Source organism: Hyaena hyaena, unplaced genomic scaffold (genome assembly GCF_003009895.1).
Source record: "Hyaena hyaena isolate Hyena2069 unplaced genomic scaffold, ASM300989v1 scaffold_1572, whole genome shotgun sequence".
NCBI classification, from domain to species: Eukaryota; Metazoa; Chordata; class Mammalia; order Carnivora; family Hyaenidae; genus Hyaena; species Hyaena hyaena.
The window spans coordinates 41,362-68,451 of NW_024082209.1; the positions used below are offsets into that span (position 1 = coordinate 41,362).

Here is a 27,090-nt window from a genome sequence, read left to right on the forward strand (position 1 = left end):
TAAAGGCTGAAAAATATATTGTAAAATAATAGATGCGTGAGAGAATTTGGTACCAATAGTTATCCTACAAAATGTGTTCAAGAAAGTTACTCAAACTTAAAAAAAATTATATCAAAAGGAAACACCAAGACTGGAGTGCACCAAAATGATAGATATGTGAAGCTGATTGACTGTTTAAAACAAACTAATAGTAAGTTTGGTGTTGTAGAATACAAAAAAGGAAAAACATGTCTGAGAATATCAGCACTAAAACAGGAAATAACAGTGTGCTCCTGACAGGATCTTACATCATCCATCAAGTGATAAAATATGATTTCAATGGAGGCTGTGAAAAGCTAAAGGTATGTATTGAAAACTGTACAGAAACCAAAAAAACTAAGGTGAAGATGTTTACTAATATGACAATAAACACACCAGATGAAATGCTTAGAAGACCGACCATTCTTTGACTTTAGGACCTCAAGACATTCTACACACCAGCACAACAGTAGGTTGATAAAACAAGTTTACCAAAGGCAACTGTTGGGTTTAATAAAGTTTTAAGAAAGGTTCTGAGGACACAAAACTAATAGGAAAACAGACCTGAGAGTCCTGGAATCAAAAGCCTAGAAGCAGGAAGTAGGATATTTATACCAATGCAGCCGGAAGTCTCAGAGCTATATTGCCTGACACCAAGAAAAAAGTTTTTGCCTCATTAAGGCAGTCAGAATTCAGCATGATAGACTTCCAGTTACACAGCTAATGAGTAATGAGGGGAAAACGAGCAAGTTCAGGGACACACTGGCTGGGCTGAGAGTAAAATGTTAGAGATAAGACCAAGAGATGGAAACCTAGAAAGGACTGAGGGTCATGGATGCTATCATTTCTGAAAATCACATTGTCTCTCAAACCAGAAATTTGACTGGCAAGCAAGATTATAATTAGTTATAATTTTCAAAAAAATTGATGCTCTCTTTCTCAACCCTTCATGCTGAAATAGGTTACACAATGTTCTTCACATACAAAGAGCTACAAAATACGAGCTCAGAAGAATTTTTTTAATTCTTTAATAATTTTTTAAATAATTTTGGTAAGACATATTCTATTTTCCAAGATCATGTTTCCAAACTGTGGCTGAGAGTTTTCTAAGACTTCCTCAAATTCTTGATATGTGTGGGAATGAATTGCCCCTGGAATATTTTTTTTTTAATGACTTTGAAGTTCTCAGTAAACTGCTGAAGGAACTGGCATCAGAGGGGGACTTCTTCTTTTCTAGCTGGAGAATATTAGAAAACACATTTTGGAAAGGAAGAAATATTTAGAAATTGAATATCAGCTGTGCATATATTGTAACAGAACATGGAATTCATAATGCTTCTATTATTCCAGAAAAAGAAAAAAGCTTCTTGGTAAGAGAATGCATCTTGCAATCCCTAGAAAGGAGTTTAGCATGATATATAATTCAACCACTATTAAAAAAACTCATTGAGTATTGGGAAATGATAAGTATATTAAGGTAGGACAATAAAAATACTCCTTGTTTTTCTAATCCCAGTAATTTTTGTGAAAGTCATAAATATAACAACTTTGACCACATTAGATTTAAGAAATCTGTTCTCTTTCCTAAGATAGATAGTGAGTACACAGGTAATCATTGTGTTTTATTTTTATTAATCTTCCAATTTTACATGTTTTTACATACTATCTTATTTGTATAACATTTTAAAATAAAACATTTAAAACAATAAATAATTGTATATAAATGTTATTTAGCAGGTATAGTTGGTAAGATTTGCATGTTTCTGATGAAGGCTAGGAAGAGATTCCTTATAAACAGATCCTCAAAAATTCAAGCTGCTTGCAGATATACAAGGGAAACAAATTGAAGCCATGACTCATTCAGTGTAGAGCAGGTCCAGTATTCAGATGGGAGGGATGGTGAGAAAGAGGCAGCTTCTGTGATGCAGGGAGATGAGGTTGGCAACAATCAATGGACTTCAGAAGTGCAAGGGCATATCCTAGGCCCCTTCTCCCCCAGCAAAGATTCACAATGCCTTTTTCATGTTGTTACACACACAAATGTTTCACTTTAGACTTTAATAAGTAGGCTTCCCTGACTACTTCTTTCACCAGTAGACTTAACTCCATCTGTGTCCTCCCATTCTACTATATTTTTCTTCTGAGTTTAGAACTTATCAAGTATACTGTAGTTTGTGTGTGTATGTGTAAAATTTCTCTCTAGACTATTTTGAGTGCTTAAAGGAGTTTAAAAAGAAGATGGGTACCTAAGAAGTTTCTCTATCCCCAGCGCCTGAGTATCTATCAATGTGTAAATGTATAGAATGGAATTATCAGTGTGGCTCCTCATTATTCTTACTTTTCATTTCCTCTTCATGTCTGTCTTCTTTTCTTGGAAGGTTTTTTGTTGATATTGTTGTCGTTGTTGTTGTCTTGTTTTACTTTATTTATTCAAGTCCACCCTCCATAATCGCTTATTTCACAATCCTTTTTTATTTTTTTATGTTTGTTTTTGAGAGAGAGAGAGAGACAGACAGACAGACAGACAGACAGACAGAAGGACAGAGTGTGAGTGAGGGAGGGGCAGGAAGAGAGGGAGACATAGAACCTGAAGCAGGCTCCAGGCTCTGAGCTGTCAGCACAGAGACTGATGAGGGGCACAAACCCATGAACTGAAAGATCATGACCTGAGCCGAAATCAGACCTTGACTGACTGAGCCACCTAGAATTACTTCTCACAGCTCTAATCCACAATGGCCACCACTCTTCTGTAAAACCACAGGGCTAATATTATGTGTCTTAATCAGCTTAGGCTGCTATAAAAAAGTAACATAGACTGAGGTGCGTAAATAGGAAAGGCTTATTTCTCTATCACAGTTCTGAAGGCTTTGAAGTCCTAGGTCAAGGTGCTGACAAATTAGGCTTCTGGTGACAGCCTCTTCTTAACTTGCAAACAGTCACCTTCTCACTGTGTCCTCATGTGGTAGCTTATTAGTGTTCCTCTTATTAGAACACTAATCTCATGATGGGGCCTCCACCCTCATGACTTTATCTAAACCTGATTGCCTCCAAAAGGCCCATCTCCAAACACCATCACATTGGAGGTTAATGCTTCAACATACAAATTTTGGAGAGACAGAAACATTCAATCTGTAACACCATGTGACACACTTTAGTGTAAATATAGCTGATGATTGGAGGTCAGAAGACCTCTTTCCTCCCTTCACATGAGGCACTGGTAGTTGACGAGCACTCCAGTCATAGGCTCCCAAGCCGTTTGTTAATCCCGAGTCATGGTCAAGAGCAAAACATATTTCATCCAACAGATTGTTTGGATTTTTCTAATCGTGTGTGCATTAATAGTCTTGGCTCAAATTTTCCTCTTCTTCTCAATGAATGAATTGCCCTTAAGAAATACTTCACTGTAAAATTATTTCATGCAAGTTCCCCTAAAGAGGTCTGTTTCTAATAGTTCTCTTCTTCTTCCCATCTGTCTCACCCAATAAACAACAACATAGACAATAGATAGATAGATGATAGATAGATGATAGATAGATAGATAGATAGATAGATAGATAGATAGATAGATGATAGATAGATAAATAGAAAGATAGATAGATAGTCCAGATGTATATATGTATGACTGTTATAGTCTTCTATACTGACAGGTACAGGCATATAAGATTCCAGTAGAGATGTAAATGAACACCCTATAAAAAATATTAAAACATTCTGAAGAACTCAGATGTTGATTGGAGAAGGGGCAATCTAAAAAGATGTTCTTTTTCAGACTGAATTCCAAAATGGCACAGAGCAGAAAATCATGACCATCTCAGTAATATTCTGGTAATGTGTAGTTGAAAAAATCAGTCTTTCAGTCCCACTGGCTTCTCCCCTGACTCCTGCTCTTGGCTAATACCAAAGGCACAGTGGAGAATGCAGCCCTCTCACCATTTCAAAACTCCATAATCACTTGGAAAAGAACTAATCCCTGAACTCAGCTTTTAGCAGGTAAATAGAAAAGGCAATCTGTTTTAAAGGCTAAAAAACAATCATAATCTTTATGTGCTTTTCTCAACCTCAGTAAAATTTCATTTATAATATGCTAGAAATTTCAGTGGAAAGGGTATACTTCATGAAATAGAAAATTGTATTTTTTATTTTCCCAGAATGCTCCTTCTATTACTAACCTCTGATTCTTTTAAACCCCACTGTGATATTTTTCCTGCAATGGAGCCCATGAAAAGTATATTCTTCAGGAATTTCATTAAGACCAGCCCACAAACTGCCTGCAGGTTTTTTTCCTGTGTGGACATGGTTCTTCTCATCTTCTCTCCTCCTGGTGCTCACCCTCCCTTGTGTCTGGGGAGAGAAATCTGATTTGCAATTTTCTAGGCAATGAAGAGGGAATTTCTTTTTTTCAAAAGCCTAAAAACCTAAGTGTTACACACTTGTGAATTATGTTAGGTTACCCCCCAGATGAGGTTTTAAAGATTTTTTTAAATTGGGACTGTAGTTACAAATAAACAATTTTTCTGCAGAAAGGGCTAAGTACAATGATGGCCACTGCATTCCAATATGAAGTTGAGAAACAAGGAGTATACTCACTTTGGATATAAAGTACTTTGGAATAAAAATTGGGTGGTGTAGATTGTGATGACTTCACTCATGTGTACTCTCTCCAATCTCATCAAGGTATACCGAGTCAGTATGTGCAGCTTTTTGTATATCAATCATACCTCAATAAAGCAGTTAAAAAAAGAATTAGATTGACAATCTATTCATATTATTAATCTGTCCAGCACTTAAGAGAGACCATATTTCTAAAAATAAAGATCTATTGAGGTTGTTCTTGGAACAAAATATTCTTAAATTATTAAAGTATTGTAAGTCTGCTTTTTTGAAACCCTCACCCCTAATTTATCTGCAATGATCTGGAGTCAAAGCCTCTCTATGTCTAAGTCAAAGCCACCTCAATACCCTTCTCACCTCATTAAAGTGACAGTATTCTCCCATGCACCCTATTGGTTATGACGTGTTTTTCGAGAAATTTCATGACTGCTCCCACACCGTACCTTCTCTAGCTACCAGCTCCTAGGCTCCCCTGCCCACTTGGATGGCACAAGACCTCGGACGTCTAACATGTGATACCCCATACAAGCTCCTACTTGGCTACTGGGGGTCTGTATGCATGTTTGGTGAGTGTTTGTACAGTCGCGCTGCCTAAACCATAAGCGCTGGAATTCAGTCCTTCCAGAAGCCACCCAGACATCACCAGTGTCCAGCCCTCAGAGCCCTCAGGAGACTGTCCCCACAGGATGTCAGATAAACTTTGGATGGACTGTAGCACCTCTTACATGCAAACTACCTCCTAAACACTGCGTCCTCATGATGGTTGCTGGTTGTTCCCCGGCAGCCTGGTCAGGTGGTGGAAGGTGATAAAACTCTAGGGCAAGAAAGATTCCTGTCCGGATCCCACCCTCCACAAGCCATCTTGCTATTGCTTCTTCTTGTCAGTTCAGCTCCTATTAGCTAAATCTAATTTCTCCAGGTTCCTTCTACCTCAACTATTTAAATGCCACACCCATTTGGGACTCGCACCCCTTAAATGTAGACTCTGCTTAATTCCAAGCCTCATTTCTCACTATCCACCCTCACCACTGCCTGCTCTTGTACTCTCCCACCGACCCTCCCAGTTTCTCCCATCTGCTGGCTCTTTCTGGTTTCTGACCCTCTGTGTGTCAGGAACCCTGAGACATATGTGGGCTCCCGTGCCACAAAACTCAAAAAATCTTACATTTCCATTATAAAGCTTAGTTTATTAACTTAATTGCCTGTTTTTTGTGTGTTATAAACTCCAGAAGAGATAGAACCATCTTTATTTTTCTTTACTGTACTTTGATACTTAATTTAGTGCAGTTATATAGTTTGCACCTCAGTGTACACTTGGTCAAGGAATTCAAGGTGACAAGATTTTATTTATGTACCATATTGCAGAATTTAGCTAGGATGCAACCAAAAATACCTAAGATGTACCTTCACGACTGTGATATTTGTTATCATGGCTTTCATTTATATTTTATGGTGGTTCTTCACACATGCTGGCTGAAATATTGTTTGATGAGTATTCCATCACCTATGGAATCTCCACTACCAGTATATGGAATTCTATAAAAATTACAAATGTTTTAAAATATGAAATGTGGCTGTCAGGGAACCAGAAACTCCACAACTGTCACGTCAGTTGGGATTCAAACAGAGAAGCAGATGTTTGGGCAGTGACATTCTGAAAAGGAGGAAATGAGGAATGAAAGAAATCACCAACCAATCAATCTGAGAAACTATATACATTCAGCCACTGACAGGCAGCCATGAGCGGTAATGCAAAAATCTATGGAGAATTCTTTGAGTCTGTAGCCAGGAACTTGGGATAGACCTAGTTGGTCAGTAGCAGGAAAGATGAGCTGGATACAGGGCCCTGGGATACTAGGATATGCTAGAATCTGCTTGTCTGTGTGAGTCTGTTTGTTACAACCACTCACCACCACAACCTTCAGAGAACAATGGGCAGTGCCTCACTCCTGCTTTCCAAATCTCACACAAGTATCTCTTTTGGTCAACTCTGTCAAAACAACATCAAAAAGGATATTCAGGGAGAGGCACCTGGGTGGCTCAGCTGGTTAAACGTCCGACTGGCTCAGGTCATGATCTCATGGTCTGTATGTAATTTTTTATTACTTCTTTCTGAGTTTTGCTATAGTGAGAGGCAGATGGTGAAAGGGTAAAAGTATGGACTCTGGGCAAGTCATCCAAAATTTGAAACCCAGATTTGACCCTAAACAAGTTGTATAACCTATCTGTGCCTCAGTTTCTGACTTATTAAATGATGCTAATAATAGTACCTACCTCATAAGCTTATTATCAGGATTAAATAAACTAAATGTAAATATGAATAAGTAAATAGGTAAGACATAAATCATTAGGAAGAATGCCTAACCCACTATAAGCAGTATTTAAGCATTTATTCCCATTATTACTACATCTTTTAATAAATCTTCCTTGAATTTGAGGTGAATATGTAAAGGGAAAAAATTATAATTTTTTAAATTAAAATTAAGTATTACTACTTAGAAATATATAAAAACCTACATGGACGGAGTTTACTTTTCTGAGTTGTAATGCAAGTGATATGAATATACACATAGAGATGGCTGCTTAACACATCTAGAAAGAGATAAATCTACTTAGAGCAGTGGCAATGAAATATGGAAATGTTTCATGATTTTTGGAAATAAAGTTTCACTGGTAAGGCAATGTGTTACATTATCAGTAACAGACTGCCCTGTTTTGATCTGAGTTTAACATATCCTCATTTCTTGATTTTGACTTTGGGCCTATGGTGTATAATTGTTGTGTTTCCATTTCTTCACCTATAAAGTAGATAAAGTAATAGTTCCTATTTCACAAGTTGTGGAAAGTGGTATAAGCTACCAAATGTAAAGTATATGGAACACTGTCTACCAAACAGATAACATACCAAAGCTGTTGCTATTATTATTATTATTATTATTATTATTACCTTTAGCAACATCTGATTGATAAGAATATAATACAATTGTCAGTATTAAAACTTCCACAACAATCATGTAAAATGTGGCTTCATGTAAAATTTGTGTTTTTTTCTGCATTTTTTTCATTTTACCCACCCCCTCACATAACACACACACAACCAAGACACAGAAACAGTTTAGCTCTTTTTCTTTAAGAAGTTGAAAGCTTCAGATTAAAAAAAAAATTTGTAAATTCAGAATATTGCAACAGCATTCATGGTTTATTAAGGCACTTTACTTTTGCATGATGTGGTTTCAATATAACACATCAGGCGCTGTGCTGACAGCTCAAAGCCTGGAGCCTGATTCAGATTCTGTCTCCCTCTTTCTCTGTCCCTCCTCTGCTTGTGCTCTGTCTCTGTGTCTCAAAAACAAATAAACATTAAAAATAAATAAATAAATAAATAAATAAATAAATAAATAAATAACATATACCATAAAAATGAACTTGTCAAAATAGATATAGCTCACTGTTTCACTAAGGGGGAGGAATGTTCTGTATCCTGACATAAGAATAAGGGCTGCAGATTTTCCTGGTTGGTGGGACAATTATTTAGGAAATCAGGCTATAATTTCCACCTTACTATTCTTGTGAAAAGTTAGAGAAAACCTCATCCTAGTTAAATGGAGGAGAAATGCAAAATGTTTCTGAGTTATAAATCCTGGAACTTCTGAATCCTAGGGAAAAACTAATAACAGAGTTACTAAATAAGTTGAAAAATCTTTTCTGCTATTACTGGAAGTGAAATATAAGAATAGCATTGATGATGATAGCAAAAATATCCAACAATGCCTTGTGCACTACTTTTCTAGGGCTGCCATAACAAAACACCATAGACTGGGTGACTTAATAGAAATTTCTTTCCTTATAGTTAAGGAGGCTAAAAGTCTAAGATCAAGGTGTCAGCAGATTTGGTTTCCCTTGAGGCCTCCTTTCTTTGACTTGGAGATGGCTGCCTTCTCACTGTGTCCTTATGGGGCCTTCCCTCAGCACATGCACATCCCAGTGTCTCTTTGTATGTCCAAATTTCCCCTTCTTATAAGGACACCAGTCATATTGGACTAGAGCCCGTCTTAACAGCCTCACTTTAATTATATTTTAAGACACTACTGCAAATATGGTTACATTCTGAGGTATTATGGATTGGAACATCAACATATGAATTTTAAAGGGACACAGTTCAGCCTAAAACATGTAGCACTCAGATAATAGAGAACAGATTTTGTATTAGTCAGTGTTCTCCAGAAAAAGAAGCACAAGTGTGTATGTATGTGTTTGTGTGTGTGTGTGTGTAGAGAAAGAGAGCGAGAGAGAGAGATTTTAAAGAATTACTCACACAGTTATGGAGGCTAGTGAATCCCAAATCTGCATAGTGAGTCAGAAACTCAATCTAAGGAAGAGCCAAAGTTGCAGTTCAAACCCAAAGGCTGTCCACTGCAAATTCCCAAATTGGTTCCCTGAACTGTGGAGTTAAGGCTATGGTGGTGCAAAAGACCAAGGGGAAACCACTAGAACTGCTTCTAGCCAGAAAAATAGTAAACCAAAACAGTACTGTATTCCTGGAGGCATTGCAGAGATTAGTGCCAACATCAAAGACTTGAAAGATGAAGGGGTGGTGATTCCCATCACTTCTCCATTCAACAAGTCTGTCTTGTCTGTGAAGAAGACAGATGAAACCAGAGAATGACAGTGGATTATCATAAATTTAAACAAGTGGCACCTCAAATTGCAATTGCTTTAGCAGATGTGATTTCATTGCTTGAAAAAATTAACACATCCCCTGGTACCTGCTATGTACCTGTTAATCTGGCAAATGTTTTTTTCCCCATCACTTTTCATAAGAGTATGTCTGGAATATAAAAGATTCCTTAAGGCGTTTCTTGTTGTTATCATTCCCTGTGTTTAAAGTCAGTGGAAAACTATAACAGCCTAATCTGCCAGGACTACTAATGAAATAGACCCTTCAGGAACAAAGGTTTGGGTCACCTCACCAGGTAAAGAACCATACCAACCGAGAAGATTGATGAAGACAAATGGCATACAGAATGAATATTGAAAGAAGGTATTTATTTATGAACACTTAACTACTTACATAAATGAGTACTATGATTATCATGAATATCTCTTCCACATTTTGTTATATTTGTGTATGAATATATATTTGGTAATGAATATATCCAACTATCTATCTATCTATCTATCTATCTATCTGTCTGTCTGGAGTTTTTTTCTTTTATTCCCTTATCATGTAACTTAAAATGTATTGACTCATCACAGTATTTAAGTATTGTTAACTTTATATCATAGTGTTTAAATTACAGAATACCAAAGAGAAGAGTAAACATACCCCAAAGACTTTTTGTCTTCTTCCAGGGAAAGGGTTAGTTCATTTTCAATTGTACACAGGATAGTTGTATCATGTTAACTTGAAGTATGACCTTATTATTGTCTTTATTTATAGAGTAAGTATGGTTTAAGGAGATGTGTATGGCTGCCAAGTTGGCAAAGGGTTCACCTGTGGCAAATTCACCCCCCACCCCCATTCCTAGGATAGCCCTATGTCCTTTCATTGCCTTTGATACATGACAATGGCCCCGAAACACTTGCCTGAGAGGAATGACTGAGGGTTCCCAAGGATGAAGGGAACATTAGGAGGATAATAGTCTTAATTTCTTTCACCTATTCCAGCCATCCCTGTGGCAATTCTAGTTTGTTCTCTGTATCTATGAAACTGTTGCTATTATGTTCTGTTTGTTGTGCTTTTTAGAATTGTAAGGTTTTGGTTTTTTTAAGCCACCAAGTTTGTGGTAATTCCACACAAAAGCAACAGGAAACTAATACAAGACTGTTATCCTGTCTAAGATCAAGAGATAAGGGGCAAGAGTAGTTAGTGGACCCCAAGTTTCCATAGACTTAAGTCTGTGGATAGAGCCAACTCAAGTCAACCTTGTCAGGATGGAACCAAAGATTAAATGCCTGGCCATTGTCCCCCACCCCCACCTCCCATCCTTCCCTTCAGTCTCCTTCTGAGTTTTCCCAATGGCTGGATCCAAAAGGAACTTAAAGGGACAGGAATGTGGTTTTGGACAATGGTTTTGGACAATGTACAGTAGGTCAGGAGCAAACAGCAGTGTTTAGAAGGATAGAGTGTGAAAATGGAAAGATAATCTGCCAATATGAACCATGGAGACATGAGATGTGAGAAGTAAAGTACTACATGTGCTGAATCCGAAGAAGATGCATGACTCTTCATCATAAGTCTAGTGTTTATCCCCAGTTGCAGTGGACTCTCAACTTTGCTGTGCATCTGAATAATGAGAGGAACTAAAAAAAAAATTCTCTGGATGACCAGGCCCCTCCTACAAATAACTGAATGTTTTGCAGGAAATGGCTCCAGAAGCTGTATGCTTACTACTGTATTGTCTTCCTAATGGCCATTTTTCTGGCAAAGCAACTTCATCTTTTCACCTTATGTCTTTAGACTCAATATCTCACTTTGCCACAAAACATGTTTTTCATCTTAAATCATATAGATGAATCATTTGTCTTAATTCACATGAACATTTCATCATATGAACTATGCATTAAAATGGGCTGTTGTGCAAAGATTTTCAACTGTAATCTCTTCTGGTTTCATAATAAATTGAAAGAGTCTTGATCTTAACCCAAGCATGTTTGACATATATAATGGTATCCACATATCATTCAGTTTCTCTTAGGGCCTTCTCAAAACTAAGATGGCTCATATTTGGCCCTCAAGAATGCAGAATCATTTTAACTAAAAATGTGATGTCCCTATGTTAGCTAAACTGGCAAAAGAGTGGTGTTTCTTTGTCTATGGCTTCAATTAGATTTAGATTTAACTCATGTTTTCTAGTATGTTCATGAGCTTATACATTTTTTAATGTTGCATAAAATGAGCCATTTATTCTGTAACTATATAATTTTTGTCCTGACTGGAGGAATTTTAAAAGTGAAAAGGGAACTACTAATAATATTCAGGCACAAACCAAGCATTAATCAGACCTATCCAAGGGCATACTGTGACGTGCGTTCACTCTTGCTAATCATCACCCAGAGCCAAGGATGCAGGAGGTCAAGCGCAAGGGGTCTGATGTGCATTCATCACACACATGTTAAGTCTGGTTTCACATTTAACATGCTTAGGTCTTTGGTTAAAGCATCCTTTCTGGCTGATGCATGAAATTAGATGGGGATCCTAGTGATAGTGACCTAGAGAAGAGGTAATGGTGATTTGTACTAGGATGGTGGACACACAGATGGAGAGAAGAGAATAGAAGGACTTTGAAAGTAGAATCTATGGGAATTTGAATGGATTGGATGTAGGCTCAAGGACATGCCAGAATAGGTAGCAACTGGATTGAGGGAGGGCTATTTACTTACACAGGACATTTAGAGGTGTAGTGGATTATCCACAGATGACTTCCCCAAGGGTGACATCAAGTCTGTGGTCCATTGTGCTCCTGTGAACAGATGATTTTCTGGGGACAAAACTCATCCATGGTAGATATGAATATTTGTAAAGATAATTGGGAAGAATGTACCTGACCCTGCTTTCCTGCCTGCATCCTGAACTCCATAACATTAACTATATAAACCTGCCCCCACCCCACCCTTCAGACCAAGGTGTTTATGTCCTGTGTCTTTGCCTGTGCTATGCCTTCTACAGAAATACCCCTCCTCCTTCATCTTTCCCCCACTCCTACCCCATAAAAATTCTACTCCACTTAAAAATTCTCACAATTCCATGTCTAGTGCCCCAACATACGCATCATCTGGGAGCAAGGCAGAGTCTCAGGGCCACTCAAGAGCTGATAAATCAAAATTTGCATTGTGATAATATCTGCAAATGATTATAGACATACCCTAAAATTTGAAAAGTATTACAGATAAATCTTCTTCATCCTTAAGTATTCAGTTCAGGGGCTACCTCTTCCAGACAGCCTTTCCCGACCCTCCCCACCCTACCTTCAGCCTGCTGCAAGAACTGTTAGAAAGCTATTCATGATGCCAGCTATGATTGTGTGCACCATATTCAGGACCATATTTAGTTCATGAGTCTTTTCCATTAGCTGTGCACGCAGAGGGTCTAAACTTATTATTCATCATAGTAACCCCTATAAGTAGTATCATATCAACTCAACACATGTTGTAAATGCATCATCCTCGGGAATGAGGATGGCCCACTATTGTTAGGCCACCTGACAGGTGATACCACCTGGTCCTGAAGGCCTTCAGGTATTGCAGAAACTACACTGAAGTCCAAGATAGACATGCTCTACACCATATTTTGTATTGTAAAAAACAAAACAAAACAACAACAACAACAACAACAAAACCACAAGATATTTCTGGATATAAACCTATACCTTGTTGACTTTTTTCAGAGATTTCCTGCAGAGATTTAGCTAAGGCTTTGAAAGTAGTGTCAAACAGACATGATGACCACTCCAGTGTCAGCCCCCAGTGCTCTCTTGCAGACAGCTTTATGATCACTCAGCAAAATACTGGCCTCTCTCGAAATTCCATTTTTTGCACAACCAAAGAGATATGTGCAAAACACACATCACATCATGTCTCCCTCCCTCTTCCCCCAACAAGGACTAAACCTTTCCCTGGTATTACACACTGCACCAGTGTGTTGTACAACTGGCCCTATTCAACCTCCACCACTCTCCTCTACCCTGTGCTCTTTGCTCCATTTCTCCTGATCCCAGAAACCAAGGTCTCAGGACCTTTATGCTACTACCCCTTCTTTCTGCCTGGAATATTGTGCTCCCTGTCATTCTTGGGCTGTCTTCCTCTCATCTGTTAGATCACAGTGACCTCTTTGATCTTATTCTATAACCTCCATTATCCAATCGCCTTATTGTAATTGTCTGCATAGTACTTAATACTATATATTTGCTTATTTGTTCATTATTACCTGACTTGCTCTTTGCTAGAATATAAGCTCTGTGGGTCCACAGGTCTCATTGGGTTGTTTTTTCTATTCTAGATGCTAAATTCCAAGCATCTAGAATAGTGCTGAAAACATTGCAGAAGCTCATTAGAAATTTATTAAACAAATAGATGTTAATGTATGCAAACACACACACACACACACACACACACACACACACAGAGTTTCAGTCAAATATAGCCAAGTGTGCTAGTCATGCTCCAAATTCATCAAATTCATTCTGTACCTGCTACTTTTTGCCCTGCTCTGTCAAAGGGTAAGGTTAGCCAGGATTCCTGAGTTTTCACAGCATGACCTGCCCCCTTTCCAGGAGCCCTAATGACCCAGGGAATCTCCGGATGTGTCTGCACTTCTGTGGGCTATTGGTGGAGTAACAAAAGCAAAATGGCGACTTCAGAAAACCCGGAAGTTGGGGGGCGCCTGGGTGGCTTAGTCGGTTGAGCGTCCGACTTTCGCTCAGGTCATGATCTCGCGGTTCGTGGGTTCGAGCCCCGCGTCGGGCTCTGTGCTGACTGCCAGCTCAGAGCCTGGAGCCTGTTTCAGTCTGTGACTCCCTCTCTCTCTCTGACCCTCCCCTGCTCACGCTGTCTCTCTCTCTCCTAGAAATAAATAAAACATTTAAAAAAAAAAAAAAAAAAAAAAGAAAACCCGGAAGTTGGACTCAAACTTAGTTCCAACTTACCTGTTATAAAGCATCTTGATCTTTCTCTCAATCAACAGAGCTGCCTCCTACTTTCTTGAATTCTTTTCTCTTAGAAGAGAATCTTCTTTTGATAGGTGAGAGTGGTTCTCTCCAATTCTTTGTTCATGTCTTCTGCCAGTTTCTTGTAAAAGTTGCATATTTGATATGTAGACTTGATGTTTCTACACATATTGGGAAATTTCTTCTCTATTTCTAAGCAGTGTTTTCTCCTCAACCAATTTTCTGTCAAGTTACATTACATGTTCTTAATGCAGGCACTATTTGAAGCTGAAGCTGAAGCTTCTGTATCTAACTTTCAAACAGGGAAATTTTCAGACTGCAGATACTTGCATGGTTTGAATTTTTTAAAATTTTTCCTGTATGCTCTTCATTCATTTGATTTTCTTCACACAACTGTCTGGATATTTCTTGTTTTTACCTTTTTTCTCTTTCAGGTCTTTTAAAGGATATATTTAAGATAACATCATCAATGACACTCTTTAGACCCACTTCTGACCAACAGACTGGATGGTGGCCATTTTCTGCTTCCCTCTGTTTCTCTACTTCCAAGTCCCTGCTATACATGTGATTTCTCCCAATATCAGGAAACATCTGGTCCTCAGTATGGTTTCAGCCAGAGATTTTAATTGCCTCACTTTATCATTCATGACCTGTTTCACTTGTGCATTTGAGTGTTCTGGCATTTCTCCATGTTCCTTCTTTTCACACACTTTTTCTTCCCTCCCTCTTCCTCTTCCCTCTTGGTTGAGCAGTTCTGGACTATGCTAAAGATGAGCATTTTTATTCAAACATTTCTTTATTTTCTTCTGAAGTTTTTCTCCATTATTCTGTAATGCTTCTACAATGTCATTAACAGGAGTAACTTGGGAAAGTTTACAGGGCTTTCTTTTCTGTCCTTTGCCAAGAAAGTCTATTGTGTCATCAGATGAAACCTTGTTCAGAATTTCAAGTGCCACCAAACACAGAACTTGCAATATTGAAGAGCTTGCCTCCACCACACATGACTGGAGGGATTTGGTGGCTTCTGTCATTAGTTTATTCTTCTCATTGCCTTTTCCACATGCTTCAGTCTGAGAAGAGCACCCTTTGGCTGGCTCTTTTCTCCCTTCTGAAGGAGACCTGGGACTTGTCTAAAGCATTCATGCATTATCAACAGAGCACTACAAAGCTGCTCCAGGGTTGGCTGAAAAAAACATCTCCATGGCAGGCAGAGGATTCTTCATGGCTCTGAAGGGCTCTGCAGTTCTCCCTCCAATGGCCAGTGCCCTATGGGCCAGAAGTGACCACATGGAACCTTGTGAAGTATTCTGTCTTCAATGTATATAAGTGCCCAGCAGCCAGGATAATCCCATTTGGGCTGGTGGTGGGGGAGGCCAACCAGGTTCTAGAAAGCAATGCTTCCTACCTTTGTTCAGCTCACTGCATAAAATAAAAAGTTATATTACCTATACAATAAATCAGAGGAAGTGGAAAGGTCTGATTGCAGCCCAGAGCTCGGCCCTTCTAGGCCCCACCTGGCCTTACAGCAAACCTAGAAGGCCAAAGCAATCCCATGCCATACCCCCTTCTCTGCACACAACTCTGTCAGGACATAATGGTGGGGTCATTTCCATGAGTGAGGCTATTCTCTTGATTTCAAGTTCCCTTTGCTTTTGCCTACAAAATTCCCAAGTATCTCTCTCTTCTGAAGGTTCTCTCTATCCTTTGTGTTTAATCAAGGCAGTCAGACAGAGGCAGAGGATGAAGTGTCTCCCCATAGAAATTAATCAGAAACCTGCATTTCAATCATAAGAACTCAGGATAAGTCCATTAGAAATGGCAGGGCCTAACAATTTTATGAATTTTCTATGGTGTCAGTGTGTCCCTGTTCGATCCAAGTGTTCCTAGAAGGCAATGACTTCCCCTGGGCTCTTTCTCTCACGTGGCCCTGTTATTTTTAGCACATGCCACTCAAGGCTGTCCTGGAGACAGTCTCCAATCCACCAATTCATCTTCAAAAGTATACCTCTACAATCAGTTGTATTTTTTATTATTTCTATATGTTCTAAATAATGGTGTGCTTTCAATACTTCCCTTTTCTTGACCTAGATTTATGTCTCCAAATCTGAGAAAAAGTTGTTTCTGCTCTTGGATGCTTCATATCAACTATGGAAACACTATACTGTAAATTGCCAGGCAAACAACAACAAAAAATATCACTTTATTTTAATGAGGTTTCCTTCACATATTATTTTGTTTTCACTCTCAATGAAAGTAATCAATGGTGCATTAAATTTCTTACAATGACCATGACGTTTCAGAAATAGTGACAAGGAGTCGTTATAATGCTCATTCAGTAACAACACAAAAATACCCTTCCTACACATCTTATAGATACAATCTCATTAGTGTTTGTTAATCATTCCAATTTTTTATTCACCAATAAGGTTAGGAAACAATAGGTCTTCTACATTTGTCATTCATAAATGTTGACTTTCCATCACCGATAGGAGAAATGAGACATTATAATTTGAAAACTCCCAGAGTATTTGCCAATAAAGGGCAAGCAGATCTTCAATGAGTAGTCTTTCACTGGGGTAAAGACTACTCTCGGACAGCCATAAGTGATAAAAATAATAAGGACTCAAAAGGACTAAAACACTATCAACAATATGAAAAAGAAAGGAGATGGGAAGGAAGGAAGGAAGGAAGCAGTGGAGGGTTAATTTTGATCTACAGCATCCCCACCACACTTGACAAAGAATAACATGAGTAGTGTGGGAATATAAACATTATTGGATATAATACTTCTGAAGTTAGAAAAATGTAACCTAAATTCATCAAATCCTTGTTCTTAATCAAGCAGTAATTTTATTGGCGTTTGACTTGGTGGCTTTCATAATATTTGATCACAGCAATATCCAAGAACTCTTTAAGTTTTGATTTACCCACTCTAATATTCAATTACTACTTAACTATAAATTTCCTTTAAAAGATCATGACAAAAACATGATGATCGAGCAAAGCTAAATTCATTACTTGTGTGACAAGAGAGATGATCAGCCTTCAGATGTGCCAATAGTGTCTCAAAAGGGAAAATTTAAGATAGGATATTTGTAAGGTTTGGGGACATGGTTTTGAGTCTCTTAGGCGATTGTTTTTAAGGTAGAGAACCGGGACTTGGATTTGGGAAAGCCCACAAGACAGAAGTTTGGGACTTGGTGGACATGGTCAGTCAAATGCCCTGCGTGCATTTTGACGAACAAACTATTACCTTAAAAAAAGAGTCATTTTTCCAGATGATCAAACTGCTTGCTTGACTAGTTTGGTTAACAAAAATTTTCTAAAGTAGTGACATCATTTACTGGCTTTCAGTCTGGTATTTGAACATAAGAACTCTCTGCAGCAAATCGTTGCTCAACTGACAGGTGGTCTTAGTTGTCTGTCTTCAAGTTAGATGCTTGAGTAACTTCAGTCCAAACTACTTCTCTCAAGCCTCAGCTATCCAGGACAATTTGTCCACTTTTCAGAGATTTAAAATTTCCTGAGTCAACTTTTCCATATTGTACTAGATGTCTCCTTTTGACAAGCACCTGAGAAGAAAGAAATGTGATTCTCTAGAACATTGACCCATACATCTCTTATCAACAACGGTTTGGGATTTTTTAACTGGTTCACAGTGTGTTTCTTTATGATATTGCCATTATTAAAAGTCTATGACAAACAGCCATTCACAGAGAGAAAGACTTCTAAGACACAATTGTACATACTCACGAGTGTGTGTGTCCGGGTACATGTATTTCTAGTTTTATGGAAAGATTGCTTGCATTTTTCAAACTTACCTACTGGGAATATACATATATATATATACACAACCCAATAATGTGAAATTTTATGATTTGCTATTTGATTTGTTCAGAACAATTTGTGTCATCCAAAAAAAAAAGTGATTTTGGCTATCTTACAAGAAGGTCCGTGTGCTTTTCAGATTCCAAAAGAGGTGAGATAAATCATATACACTTATCTGGGTTCTGATGTGTGTGTTGCTTCAGAAAAAAAAAAGCTAAATGTATCTTTCCTTTCATTTGAAGTAATTTTCTTTTTGGATGCATGCCATTAAAAAGGGTAAGTAAAAACAGAACATGCTTAATGAAGGCAGTATATGGTGCAAGCTACCAATTTGGAAGACATTGAGTGAAATCTAATTTCAAAATGTAAAATCAGAGTTAAGAGCCAAGAAAAGATCATTTTCATTTCTTTATATGCCCAGCAAGTTCACAATTGTGACTTTATTGAATATGTGATGCATCAACCTCACTATTTACCATAGAATATTTTGAAAGCAGCTACAATATCTAAAGTTACGAAGCATCACATAAATATATGTCAAGAAGCCCTGAACACCATGATGAGCATAAAGCAAAGATTTACCATGGAGATTCTTCACTCTGGCTAACCCTTTTTGAAATATTGAACAGGTATCTAGTGTTTAATTACAAATATCTAAGACTTGCTTGTAACACATCAGCACATTGATATACTCATAGATTTTAAAAAGATATTTTGCACAGAAAAGCTTTGTGAAGTCTTTTTTCCCCCAATGTTTAAAAAAGTTTATTAATTAATTTTGAGAAAGAGGGAAGAGAGACAGAGAGACAGAGACAGAGACAGAGAGAATCCCAAGCAGGCTTTGCATTGACAGCACAAAGCTCAACACATGCATTGAACCCAAGAACAGTGAGCTCATGACCTGAGCCAAAGCAGAGTCAGAGGCTCAAGCAACTGAGCGACCCAATGCCCATGTAAAGTCTTATCAGATTATATTTACATCCATATAATAAGTCATTTACTTTAGATTATTTTAACATTTATAAATTTGGGCCAAAACCTCTATACTATACTTACTGATAAATTGTCTTAAAGTTATTTTTCCTACAATTCTCACACATATGTTGTCTTTCTCTAGTTAGCTTGAAAACTTCTCCAGAGCTGGAAGAATGTCTTTTGTGGCCCATTTTTACTCTACACTGAGTATTATTATATGCCCATTTTGTGAGTCACTCCTAAAGGACCAACTTTTCCCCTAAAAAATCCTGAGAAAGTGAGTTCATAAATTGGCATTTTACACTCTTCAAGAACCATTCTAAGCACATCACAGCTTTGTTATAGAGCAGCTTTAGGGGTTCCTGGCACAGAGAAATTATCGTAAATCCACACTGCAAATGTAGTGGACACATACATTGTTCGCCATAATTTTATGCAGCCCGACAAATGGAGAAAATTAAGGAAAGAGTAATATATTTGCGTGACTCTAAGGTCCAAAACTTAAAGGGTTCTGCTTTATTCTGATTATGTTCATTAAGTGCTGATCTTAAGTATCACTCACAGCATAGTTTTGCAGCTAATGTTTGTTCTGTCTGGTCAAGTAGCACAAGCACCATGCCAGTCGCTTAATATTTTGAATGTACCTCGGGGAATGGATTATGCTTTTATTTATTAAAAGTTCTTTCTTCTATGAAACAATGGCAGTATTGGACTTCATTTTCTCTTGTTTTTTTTTTCTTTAATATTGACTTAGTCAAAACACAACATTGACAACCCTTTCTTAGTCCTCTTTCTCTGTAGCATAGAAATAATTTTATAAGCTAATGAAGTCCAAAAGCCTGGGAGCCATATGAAACTCCTTATCTCACTTCTCTAACACCCCTTCTTTACAAAAGCCATGTGTTTATTGCCCTGCTTCCGAAATTTTATCACACAGTTCAGTTTTCATGCTCACATATTGTGTCCTAGAAGTTGAATGGAAACAAAAGGTTTCAGACTCAATTTCTTTGCAAAATCTTAGATGTCTAGAATTTGGCATAGGAGTCATGCCCTATGAAGGTAAGATGAGCTCCTGCAAATAAAACTCTATCTATAACTTTACACTTTATGCGTCTTCCACATACACTACTGTAAGTTGCTAGGAGCCACACCAGTCTCTCTGGATGGCAATCACAGCAAGGAAATGACAGTGTTTGCACAGCTCCTGCCATGAGAAATGAATACTGGTATCTCTTTCTGCCACTACTGGCTCATGTGGGAAATGAGGCTGCTGGTATTGACCAGGCCTCATAATATTCCATATCAGACCCATATTCTGAACACAGATACCTCATAAAGAAAAGCATATTCCTGCCTTTACAGAAGAGGTTTTAGATAAAAGCTCTGTGGATGATTGTCAAAAGGTTCTTCCTATGGGCCTTGCAGATCCAAGACTTAGATAATAAAGGGGGTTAAGAACACAGAGTTACAATTGAGCCTGGCCTCGAGACAAACAGCCTAATTTAGAGTTAAGGAACAGATAAGGGCAGAACTTAAGTTAATACTTACACCTTTTCTAACCGGTGATGTATGGCAGTCCCTTCCCTAAGGACTACTTTCAGCAAACACCCTACCTTACACTGGCGGCTGGGATGAGGATAGATAAGAGTAGCTAAAACATAACCCAAAAACAAAGGCCGACACATTTAGGGCCTCCATGGTGTTCACACATTCAACATCTAATAGGTTTCCACAAACAACTCATTAACCAGCTCAAAAACATTCATTTCAGAGTCAGACAGAATGACTCTTAGCCCATCTATACACTTAACCTATGACCTAACCTTAACGTTATTAACTTAGAACAAATATGTATCCTGTCTTTTACTAAGAATACCCTAATTCTCTAGTTATAAGATTTACTTAACCTCACTATAATTGGAATAGTTCTGCAAGAATATTTCTGTAAAACCTGCTTCTGTACACTTTCCAAAGCATCTTATCACAAAGAGATATCCATTGTAAAAATTCCTTTTTCTGATGTCATGTTATCATTTAACCTATAAATAAAGACACCAAAACCGACAGGACAGAGATGCCTGCCTGGTGATCAGAAAGGATCTCGGGGCTCTCTCACTCTCTTTCGCCGACACCGTCCATCCTTCAGGGACCCCTGGACCTGCCGGAGCTGGCCTCCAACAGTAAATGTGATATCAAAAGTTCCAGGTAGTGAAATTTTGTTGAAGAATATGTTAATTTCCACCTTCAGAGGTTCATAAGCATAGCTGTGCTGGTATTATCAAGAAAAAAATATATTTTATTATCATGGAATATAAATTTTAGAATCATAACATCTCAAAGTCATCTAGCCTAACCACATTAAGTCTAACTATAATGCCTATATTTACTTCCCTGGCCACCATATACCTGCATACATAAAGCTAAAATACCCACCACTTCACATGGCTTCCCATTGCTGCTAAAGAAGCATCCTGTGTTAGAAAACACTGCCTGAAATGAACCTGAATCTTCCTCTATCTGCAATATCTTGATCTGCAGTTAGTCTTTGCAGCTACACAGACTACCTAGTTCTTTTCCACAAACATAATAGCATTTTAAATATCTGGAATATTAGCAGATCCCTATAAAGGTTAAAGTCTTTCTCAAATCTTACACCAAGAATTGCAAGCCCCTATCCTAAAGTTTGTTTCTTTCCTAAACCCCAAGTAGGGGAACATGGTCTCCCGGAATGGTTTAAAGCTTCCATTTTCCTTGTAAAATTCCCAACCACAGACTTGCTTGTCCTCAGGTCATGTATCTCTGAGAAGTGAGACAATCACCTGCCTTGCCTCGTACCTCATATTCTTGTTTGTTGGTTCCTTGTAACTCATGACCAAACACCACTGCCTGAAACATGTAAATCTTCTGCTACCAGCAAAGGTCGGGTTATCTCACTTCCAGGACACTTCAAACATTCGGGCGTTTTGTTTTGCCTTGTTTCTGTTTCTATTATCATCTTACCAACTTTAATGAGATTTAATTGACATATAACCTTGTGTAAGTTGAAAGTGTACAATGTGTTGATTTGATACATTTATATAAACCCTTTAGTTTTTGTTTAGTTTTCCTTTGCTTATTGCTCTCCATTTTTCTTTTATTATCCATACTGAGATAGTACTCATTTTTGGATACCATGATATCTGCAAGGGAAAGTTATGTTATCCTAACTAGAGAATTTTTATCTAAAGGCATGTCTTTAATAGAAGGTCTGCATCTTTGCTGAACTTATCCTCATTTCTTCACCCTGAATCAGTGGTATTATTAGGGGAAAATTGTCTGTAGATCATGGACACATTTTCACTGACTTGTTGGCCCTTTGCCCCATTTGTAGAAATGGTCTTCAATTTTAAATGCAAGATTCTCAGTGTATGTGTGATAGTTAATTTTATATGTCAACTTAGCCAAGTAATGGAGCCCAGTTGTTGGTAAAATACCACTCTATATATTGTTCTGAAGGTAATTTTTAGATATGATTAACATTTAAATCAATAGACTTCGGGTAAAGAATATTATTTTCTGCAACATGGTGGGCCTCATTCAATCAGTTGATAGGCTTAAGACCAAAAACTGAGATTATCAGAAGAGAAAATTGTCTTCAAAATTAAATTGCAGTGTAGAAACTCTGCCTGATTTTCTAACCAGGCAGAAGCTAGATAGGTAGATATAGATAGATAGATAGATAGATAGATAGATAGATAGATAGATGATAGATAGATATAGATAGATAGATAGATAGATAGATAGATAGTTTGCTTTTCTTCTCTTGAGAACCTAGACAAATACAGTGTATGTATATTCTGATGTGTGTGTGTGTGTGTGTGTGTGTGTGTGTGGATAGATAGGTGATAGATGATGATAGATAGATAGATAGATAGATAGATAGATACACGGACAGAACTTGCTATACAGGTAATCAATACAGGCTTAAGCATACAACCTTTTAAGTTAGTTAAACTAATTAGTATATAAGCAGAGTTCAGCATTAAAAAATACAAGAAAGCATATACCAAAAAGCATACAATCCTTCCCCTTTCCAAACATCTCAGCCTTTCAGTTCCCCTTCTTAGGTTAACTATTACAACCAGTTGCCTATGGATCTTTTCAAAGACAGCCTATGTCTGTATACTCATGTATATGCTTTTATTTCCACATAGTAATACATTATACAAACTGTTCTGCGTCTTTCCTTTTCTTGTTAATATTTTATGAAGATGCTTCCATATAAGTACCTATAGAAACTTCTCAGTTTTTCACAATTTATCACCATAATTTGAACTATGGAAATTCATTTAGGATATTTCTAATTCATTCCTATGTCAAATAATAGTGAAATCACATTATTCCAAAAACTCTCTTTATGTGTGTAAAAGTTATAGCTTATCTTTACAATATAATACCAGATGTGGAATTTCTGGGTCAAGGATTTATGTCCTTGTTTTAAATTTGTGAAGGATTGCTATGTTGATAGTTACATGACAAACATTTTTATATGATTAACATATCCTGGTACCCTTCTGATGTTTAAATAACATTTATTACTATTTTGTGTTTGCCATCTTATATCAGTATAGGATATTTTTCTTATCTTGGTCGAGCAATTAATTTGGAAATTGGTGACTCCTGTGAGTGTCATAATTCCCAACTTGCTATTAATGGAGTAAACCATTGAAAAACCTTTAAAACAGGCTCATTAGGGTGGCTCAGTCAGTTAGGTGTCTGACTCCTTGGTTCCGCTCAGGTCATGATCTCGTTTGTGAGTTCAAGCCCCACACCAGGCTCTTTGCTGACAGTACAGATCCTACTTGGAATCTCTCTCTCTCTTTCTCCTTCTCTCTCAAAGTAAATAAATAAATTTAAAAATCATTTTTTTAAAAAAGAAAAGCCTTTAAAACAATAGTGCACTGCTGGGAGATGAGTTATTAATGTCACCATGCGAGGTTAACAGAAATAGAATTGCAACTACTGCTGCACTTTGGTAAAGCTCAGGGGCACGATTAGAGATGCACATATACAAAGCTCATAACTACATCAAGGAAGCGTGGGTGAAAATCTTAGCTTTTGTGAAAATATTTTGAATTGTTAAATAAATCAAATTTCATATGAGATCTCAAAATGAGATTGTAAGAAAAAACAGAGCTGCAGTCTGTAAGAGTAGATTCTTTTGGCGTCTTGATTTCCATAAAATCCTAAGAGGAGGAGAGGGACAGGTGTTTGATTTTGGTTTTGTTTTAGCTCCGGCCATTGTCCCTTGTCTCTTCTCCTGCCTTCTTTTGTACCCAGAGCTTCTGCCAATCCTTCTGCTTCTAAGGAGTTTCTTTTTCTTTTGTCAATTTGAAGAGAGAGAGAGAGACAGAGATCACTGGATTTGTACTGACAATGACTACACTTCATGGCAATTTCACTTTATATGTTGTGCACTCAACCAAGATGAAATCCTGGCAGTAGTTTCAGACACTTTAGCCAAGACATCAGACCTGCAGGGCGATGTAAGGGCAGGAGAGCCATATCCCTGTGTGAATTTCTTCATCAGGCTTTCCCTTCAATCTACCAACAAACATCCTAGTTCATTTTATTTCCCAAATCATTCTCAAATCTACTACCCCCTTTCATTTCCACTCCTTTCCATACACAACCGCGTAGTTATCTTCTCTCTCTCTCCTTGCTAATGAATCTCCCTAAGTCCATACTACCTTCTACTGAAAGGTCTCTGCTGACATCACTGTGCCCTGAGAATAAAGACTAAACTAAAGGTATTGCCCCGGAGGAAGGGAGCTGGAGTCCATCCCAGGCCCTGGCACCACCACCCCCAGTTGCTCTGGTGGGTGCGGGGGCACTGAGGCAAGATGGTCATATAGCTCTTTTTTAGGACAATTCGTTACCTACCAGAAGTGTCTCCAACTGTGGGCATCTCCTTCTGCCCCTTGGGGTTGATGCATAAGCCACAAAAAGCTGCACCCAAGCTCATTTGCCATCTTTCCCCTCAGTGTCCGTGATGTAGGGCCCCAAGGAGGTGAAGGCTTTGTGGTCAGGCCCGCCCTGGTCCTGCTTTGCTAAGGATGAGCAGAAGTTACTTTCTGACTGCACAATTCATGATGGGGCCGCACACATTCATTTAATCTACACTAAAGAAGGCAGGCAGAGTGGTGAGGCTTTTGTTGTACTTGAATCAGAAAATGATGTAAAAATGGCCCTTAAAAAAGACAGAGAAAACATGGCCACCAGTACATTCTCAGTTCTTCACACAGAACCGAGATACATTGGGTCTTAAAGCCAATGATGGCTTCATGTGGCCTCAAGGACTCACATTTGGATGCGCCAAGGAAGAAATTTTCTGTTCTTATGGTTAGAATTGTGAATCATATTGCCTGCAGACCCCAAGGGCAAGGGGGAAGTCTTTGTGTCCTTTGCCTCACAGGAGTTGGCTGAGAAGGCCCTAGAGAAGGAGAGAATAGGGCACGGGTATATTGAAGTGTTCAAGAGCAATCAGGAAGAAGTTAGGTCATACTCAGATCCTCCTCTGAAGTTCATGTCTGTAGAGTGGACACAGCCAGGAGGTATATTGGCATTGTCAAGCAAGTGGGCCTGAAGAGGATGAGGTCTGGTGCTTATAATGCAGACTATGGGGGCTCTGAGGATGACTGTGCCAGAATCTGGCTACAGCTTCACCACCAATCTGTTGGGGCAAGACCTCAGTTACTGTCTCCAGGGCAGGTATGACCACAGATGTGGAGACAGCAAGTTCACTGTCCAGGGTACCACTGCACACTGCATCCACCTGAGAGGACAGCCATACAATGCCACAGGGAATGGCATTTACAACTTCTCTCCACTTAACCCTGGGAGAGTCCATTTTGAAATCGGCTCTGATGGAAAAGTAATGGGTGGAGCTGATGTGGAGTTTGCCAGTCACGAAGAAGTTGTGGCAGCTATGTTCAAAGACGGGACCAGCACATGACACAGATATACAGAACTTTTCCAGAATTCCACAACTGGAGCCAGCAAGGGGTGTGCAGCAGCCAGATGATGCAAGGCATGGGGGTGTCAACCCAGTTCGCTCCCAGAGGCCTCAAGAGTCAGTCTGTGAGTGGCTGTTGTGCACTTGCTATAGAGGCCAGAACATGGATGGATATGACTAGTTACGTAGAAGCATTTGAATTATTGCAATCAAATTTTCACAGGCAGCCAACAAGCAGTGAAAAGCAATTATTACTCTAGAGGAAGTTGTGGGACCCATTTTGCATCGTGAGTTTGTGAAATCTGGATTAAAAAATCACCTCTTCAGTGTTTTCTCATGCAAACTTTCTTCTAGCATGTGATAATGAGTATAAACTAAAACTACTTTCAGCTTTTTTCAAGCAACATTTTTGTAGTGTACTTCAGAGCGATGTAATCTGAGTTAAAGAAGTTTTAAGTATATTAAATGGATCTTTTATAGCACATGACCATGAATACACTGAGAGGTGTACTTTTTTTGGAAAATCCAAGGTGCCAGATCTCTAATTCAAAGAGGAACATGTCTTATGTTTCTTTCTTCTAGTTTCTTTTTATTTAAAATCTTTTCGGTTTAAGTTTTAAAAATAAGTTAGTTTTTTTAAGTTTATTTATTTATTTATTTTGAGAAAGAGAGAGGGGGGAAAGAAAGGCAGAGAGAGAGAATGCCAAGCAACCTGTGCACTGTCAGTACAGAACCCAATGTGGGACCCAAACACATGAACCATGAAATCATGACCTGACCCAAAGTTGGATGTCTGAGCCACCCAGGTACCCCCCCTGAAATAAGCTGAATTTGAAAATTGAGACACATTGCTAATACTGTAGGAAATAGTGAGGTGTTGACTTAAAACTTTTTTGTAGTTTGATTTCCTTTTGGGTGTATTTACTAAGTGAAACTTGTTAAATTTTTTAAACTAATTTTTTTCTTAAAATAAAGATTTTTTTCACACACAAAAAAGAC

At 38.2% G+C, this 27,090-nt stretch overlaps 1 pseudogene; it reads left to right on the forward strand.

Annotated features, from left to right (window-relative positions):
* The first annotated feature begins 227 nt into the window (after positions 1-227).
* LOC120226053 lies at positions 228-26,351 on the forward strand (annotated as a pseudogene).
* The last annotated feature ends 739 nt before the right edge of the window (positions 26,352-27,090 follow it).